Source organism: Mytilus californianus, unplaced genomic scaffold (genome assembly GCF_021869535.1).
Source record: "Mytilus californianus isolate M0D057914Y unplaced genomic scaffold, xbMytCali1.0.p SCAF_1, whole genome shotgun sequence".
Lineage (NCBI taxonomy): Eukaryota > Metazoa > Mollusca > Bivalvia > Mytilida > Mytilidae > Mytilus > Mytilus californianus.
In genome coordinates, this window is record NW_026262581.1 from 33,868,293 (window position 1) to 33,875,504 (window position 7,212).

Below are 7,212 nucleotides of genomic sequence, written 5' to 3' on the forward strand. Positions count from 1 at the left end.
GTGGATCCAGGGGGTGGTCATCCGGTGCCAGTGACCACCCCCTGGGTTTGCGAAAAATGATGCACCATGTACCAATAAACTGCTTCGCTGAGCGCAGCTGGATACGCCCGCAGAGGTCTAACCCTGAACAGTTGGGACAAAAATTGACACAATATTCAAGCTTGATACAGGTCTGAATTTGGATTGTAATTAAATATTTGACATACATGTATTATAGGTTTCTGAATAAATGTAGTCAAAGAACTTGAAGTTGGTTATATGAATTGAATTTATATTCAATTAAAGATTTCTTGCTGTTGTGCAATACACTGTGCTGTTGCGCAATACTTAGTAAATCTGTTGTCAGACTATAAACAAATAAAATTTATAAAATTCTAAAGGGAGCTTACATCAATAGATATAAACAGTTCACCAAAGTTTCATACGAATTGCTGAAAGCATTTTTGAGTTATTGTCTGAAAAATGGAAAATCCCCCCTTTTTTAATGAATAAACCCCATAATTCATAAATGTAAAATCTAAATTTTATAAAATTCTAAAGGGAGCTTACATCAATAGATATCAACAATTCATCAAAGTTTCATGAGAACTGCTGAAAGCATTTTTGAGTTATTGTCCTAAAACTGGAAAATCCCCCTTTTTTTATGAATAAAACCCCATAACTCGGAAACGTAAAATCTAAAATTTATAAAAATCCAAAGGGAGCTCATGTCAATAGATATAAACAATCAACCAAAATTTCTTGCAAGTTGGTGAAAGCATTCTTGAGTTATTGTCCGAAAACTGGAAAATCCCCCTTTTTTTAATGAATAAAACCCCATAACTCGTAAAGGTAAAATCTAAAATTTATAAAAAACGAAAGGGAGCTCACGTCAATAGATATAAACAATTCACAAAAGTTTTATGCAAATTGGTTAAAGCGTTTTTGAGTTAATGTCCGACATGTTGACGACGGACGGACGGACAGACGGACGGACAGACGGACGTACAACGGTATACCATAATACGTCCCGTAAACGGGCGTATAAAACTCGGAAACGTAAAATCTAAAATATATAAAAATCAAAAGGGAGCTCATGTCAATATATAGACAATCCACCACAATTTCTTGAAAGTTGGTGAAAGTATTCTTGAGCTATTGTCCAAAAACTGGAAAATCCCCCTTTTTTTAATGAATAAAACCCCATAACTCCGAAACGTAAAATCTAAAATTTATAAAAAACGAAAGGGAGATCATGTCAATAGATATAAACAATTCACCAAAGTTTTATGCAAATTGGTTAAAGCACTTTTGAGTTAATGTCCGACATGTTGACGACGGACAGACGGACGGACAGCGGTATACCATAATATGTCCCGTAAACGGGCGTATAAAAAAAAGTGGTCCGGTAGACGTGCTCTGTACAGATAGTGATAATCAAGATAAAAAATAAAACATTAGGAATGGAGATAAATTCAGAGGGGATTAGAAAATATACATGTTTGAAAACTTAAAATCTAAAACCATCTTATTAAACATATGTATTCTAGATACGCAAGAGCGATTAAGTACATAAAATACTAAAAGTTCATTATCTATCACATCCTCTCCTCGAATTCACATAATTCCATTTGTTTTTCACTTGATTTCTAAATTCTTTAGAAGCTGAATACGACAGATATGTATTTTATAACAAAAGTCTCTCGTCAAGGACTTACTTACCTTAAGGCGAAATACATGTACCTTGACATGTATGTTTATACAATGAAAATGTAATCAACGATCGCGACAATGACGGAATGTAGGATCGCTATATCTCCCCTTTTGCGACAAAAGTCGCAGGCTCGACAAAAACGAAGATACAGTCCTCAATCTTAGATGTTTTTAGCAGGTAATTCATACTTTTATTTACATTACGTTTATCTAACTTTTTAAAGTTTGTATAATAACTTTTCTCGACCAATAATGTTTTTTCACTGTGATGCCAAAATTCATATATAATTTTAAAGTTTTTTAAGTCACATAAATATATATTCTATATTGAATACCCCCGTTCTATCATCTGTTTCTCTAAAAGTTCCGATCATTCCAATTTTTTAGTAACTTATACCCTTTCCTTCAGGAAACGCCACAAATCAGCCCCCTCTGAAGTACAAACGACTTGTAATGGACCTAGCATTGATACAAATAAAAGTGATCAGATTAAAGAAACAACCCCTGAAGTTACATACATTTTTTATACATGTACAAAAGTATCAGTACAAACGTGCAACAATGGGCCAGGATCGACTAAATGGACTTGCACTAATGCACGTGCCGTACAATTTAGATTTAGAATTTGATGTGATCGTTGACATGTTTGCACGCAGGCATCCAAGAACAATGAAATTAGAATAAATTTTATAAATCATGTGTAACTTGTGTATTCTATAGTTGTATCTATTTTCATGATATCAATAAAAAAAAATGAATTTTAATTTAAGATTTCATAAGGTGACTTCCCACTGACAAATTCCTGGATCCACCCCTGCAATTAATCAGTATCTAACATATCTTAAAGATAAATTAACAGGTTGGGAAGAATGTAATAAATATATATCTCTCTTACATGTAGTACATTTCAAGTGATAAAATTTTTATTGTTGTAAAAACCTCTTTTTAGTACAAAAGGGCACATATTTGTATTATTTTAAGAAACTTTCCCCAAAGAACTATATATCTATATTGCAATAAATAGTCAAAACATGTCCAAGAATTTTGTAATATTCCTGGACTTAAATATTCTTTATTTTTTAAAAAATATGTGCACCTCTCTAAAGTCTTTTAGAAAAGTTGGTCCAAATATAAATTAGAATGAAGTTTTCCCGCTTTAAAGTAAAAAAAAAACTTTTTTTTTTCTTTTTTATTTTCTACCAACACTCAACAGTAAAATGACCCCTTGTCTGAGGGACAGTATATATCTATATGTCAATATATATATGTTCTTGGGGACAGTCAGTGAGTCACTCATTTAAGATTTAACCTCAAAAATAAAATTTAAGGGATTCCAACACGGCAACAGTTATCGAAAAGTGGTGGTCCGAAGGATTTGACCACCAAATTTTGGAAAGGACCAACACAGTTTTGGTATTGGTATTTAAATTTTGTAATAGAAATAGTAGTAACTGTGTGGGGGTAGGACTTCAATGTAAATATGCGCACATCAGATATCGAATGGTGGAGGGAGTAACAGCACTGTATATAGATTGCACCCGAGCTGAGCATGTACATATGGTTAGATGTCCAATGGTGGAAGGAGAAGCAGCACTGTATATAAAGAGAGCACCTGTTCTACATATGAAAATATGGTTCCTCTACAAAGGGGGTTTAAAGATAAGTTAGATTAGATCAGATTAGTGAGGACCACTTCCAGCAGTTTTTCTTCAAGCACCACGTACAACTTGCACAAGGGGAAAAAAGATTTCAAGAACTGTGGATTTCCTCATTTGCGGGGTTGTTTGCGACCTGATTAAAGGACTCAACACATATCCAGAAATCAACGCCACTTTGCTTATTTGAATATTATACTAAAGAAATCGGATACGGGTCACGGAAATTATATTGAAATGATAGGGAATTTAGAAAAAATGTCTGTTTTAACTTTGATTTAAGTGATAGACAGGTTGCCGGGGCAGAAAATAAATATACACAACAATATACGAACATTTAAACGAAATATAATGACTGGCGTTGCAAAAATCAAGGTTCCTGAGCTATTTTAAAAATCGAAGCGAGAGGCTTTTAACATTGCAGTATAAAATACAGGCTAAAATGGCTGAAACGTCAAATCTGCAAACTTCGTGTTGAAAATTGGCTAACAAGGTCATTAGAAATACAGGTTGCCGGGGTGAAACTTGAAACTTGAATGTCCAAAGAATAAGCAAGTCCAAACCTTGTATGTGTAGTCGATGAACTCTAGGTTCCCACGTAAAGTTAAAATGCCTCTATTTCAAGAAGAATAAACTCACGAAAACACGAAAAATTCACTAAATTCGCGTTCATTGTTTTGATTTTGACCGCCTGACAACTTTACGGAAATATCAGAGTGATTATAAACAAGGACTCTGTGACGGGCAACTTATAATATCCGTGTTTTAAAGATTTTAATGATATCAAGCCAGTCCAGTTCAAACTATTATCACGTGGTACAATTCTCATTTACATATTATGAATATTAATTAGCAAAAGTACTACTAATTTCTGGCTATGAATTATCAAAAGAGCCGTCTAAACAGAGTATTTGGTGAAGCCGGCAAAAAAGCCACTGCCATTAAAAAAAATATTTCAACACGAATCAGAAAAGTCTTTCACTTTGTTGAAATTACTTACTGCGCCATAATAGGCTCTATTGTCCGGAACTGTTAACTATGTTTTAGCCCGCTCTCTCTCTTCGCTCTCCATTGTAAACAAACATCACTGTGTACATGTGTTAGACCAGAGACATATATACACAGAGATTGGCAACTGTAACAGTGGTCAGCGAAATCCAATTAAAAACACGCATCCCACGAGACTTTAACGAGATCGCCATTTTGCATCTGATCATGACAAGTTCACCACCGCTTCGATTTTTATTTTACATCAAGCTTTTCAAAACAGCATTATGTAAGTATATATTTCAATTTCGTAAATTATTTACCTTGTTTTATTCAGTTTGTAGTAATTGTTAGTTAAAATATTGTGACGATTAACGTTTTATTGTGGTCAATAATAAGGGGAAAGCTTGGCCGACATGGACGTTATGAAAATTTTTTACACGGACGTATTTTTTATTAAAACCTTTTCATTCGAAAAGGAATAAAACCATTTATGAGATGAATCATTTTTCCCAAGACATACTGGTTTTGTGTAAATATGTTGAATTTTTCATTAAGTCACCCACTTTGATGCAATTTACAATTAAAATTCAGTATTCTCGCTGTCGGCCACGTTCAAATTTTAAATATTAAGACAGGCCCCTGTCCATGTCTACAGTCAATAAACTATTCCATCTTTAGAGAATAATTATTCCCAGCACATGAATTACTTTCTTATGACATACTGGATTTGTGTATAACAGTTGTTTTTTACATATTTTCACCAGCTTTGATGCAATTTACAATTAAAAATGACCATTCAAGCTGTCGGCCATTTTCATTCTCTTCAATATAAAGACAGGCCCCTGTCCATGTCTACAGTCAATAAACTTTTCCATCTTTAGAGAATAATTATTCCCAGCACATGAATTACTTTCTTATGACATACTGGATTTGTGTATAACAGTTGTTTTTTTCCATATTTTCACCAGCTTTGATGCAATTTACAATTGAAAATGACCATTCAAGCTGTCGGCCATTTTCATTCTCTTCAATATAAAGACAGGCACCTGTCCATGGCTACAGTTTATAAAATTGTCCATCTTTAAAGAACAAATGTACCCATCACCATTGATCACAGGAATTACTTTCCCAAGACATACCGGTTTTGTGTATATAAATTGTTTTTTTCATTATTTCCACCACTTTGGTGACATTTACAAGTTTATATATGTGTATATTTACATTCAGTATCTGACAGCATTTTTTTTTTTAACAGGATCCTGCATGTTATAAAAGAACAAAGATGTTGATCAAATTTACCTAACAGTGCAGCATACAAGAGATGTAATATCATACATGTGCTGAATGTAGGACTCCCTAGCCTTTCTGATTGAAAAAAAGATTCCCTGGCAGACAGGAACAACTATTAGTGATGACTTTTTTCAAATGTTACTGCACAGTCATGTAGTGGACCGATTACATGTACTACTATCAATGTGATACTAAAAAATGGTTTTGTAAGAGAGAAAATGACATGTGCTTATCCTGACTGTGAAAACACCACATTATTGTAGTTCAAATATCATAGTTCATATGCCAAACTTGATGTACATGTGTATGCAATTTTTGTGCAAGTGATGGTGACATCATTGAACTAAGAATAAATACAAGACTCCGCATTCAATCTATTGAATTTGAAACAGAAGTGGCAGTTGTGCAGAGACTATACGGATAAAAATGCAAATAAATATCTTGTGTTCAACTTCATTTGTCTTCTTTACGTTTACAAAGTATACATGTACATAATTTTTACATACATGTATAACAATATGATGATGTAGTATGATTGCCAATGAGACAATGATTTACATGTATGACTATCATTGGAAGGCCACTCTATAATATCTTTGTATATCATGAGAATGGAAATGCTACCTTTGTAGCATAAAGGTAGCATAATGTAAAAAAAGGGAAAATGTTCATTTATTCAACAACACTCCTGTGAATATATAACTTGACAGTACTAAACATTTGCTAAAGGCAAAATATTTCGTTTCACAAATTCCTTCCTCTCCTCGGAAAATAACATATTTAATTGGTTACATGAAATGACAAAATGTGTAGAATAAGAAGCAAGAAATGTTCACTCTACTTGTACACTACTAGTCGCTCATATTAGTCATCATCTATGTTTGTTTCAGTCCTTTAGCAATGGTGCTTGTTTATATTTATCTGTTGTGTTGTGTTGTTTCAGTTTTACATGTCCTCATTCTGTGATCACTGTTTCACCTCGCCTATTTTGAAAAATGTTAATGCAAATATTTTCTGCAATAAATTGAAAAGGCACAGCTGCTATGACTATTCAGAAATGTTAGGTATATGTCAATGAGACAACAACCCAACGACAAAAATATTCTTTGCACATCTATGAATGTTTAAGAATTCTTGTGGAGGTCAAAAGCACATAACGTGTACTTATATATTGGTGACCTGGTACATGTATGATATTGATGCATTCCGTCCTAAACATAAATTGTGTGAAGAGACCAAGCAGTTTATATGCTTATAAAAAAACTGATATTAAAATGAATTCCTGTATATCAAATTCCGGAAATGAGACACTATTTTATTTAAACCAGATGAGATATTAGTGGTAAAGGTTTAAACAGAAGCAGGAGATGTCAAGGGGCAATACAAAAAGTACAAGGTCATGTAACACAGATAAAAAAATGACAAATGAAAAGAAAATAACAGCCCACATACCACTGCACCAAAACATAAACCCACAAAAGATCAGATAAAACTTGTCTTCAATTTTAAATCTTTCTAATTTCAAACTCGAGTTTCACTACCCGATAGGAAAGAGTAAAGATAAGGATGTTGCAGTACTTCTGTG

General features: G+C 33.4%; 1 long non-coding RNA gene across 1 annotated transcript; it reads left to right on the plus strand.

Moving 5' to 3' along the window:
* The first annotated feature begins 4,452 nt into the window (after nt 1-4,452).
* LOC127719416 (uncharacterized) lies at nt 4,453-6,078 on the plus strand. Its single transcript, XR_007990293.1, has 2 exons — nt 4,453-4,623; nt 5,593-6,078. It is a non-coding gene; the product is annotated as an uncharacterized LOC127719416 (long non-coding RNA).
* Nucleotides 6,079-7,212: the final 1,134 nt, after the last annotated feature.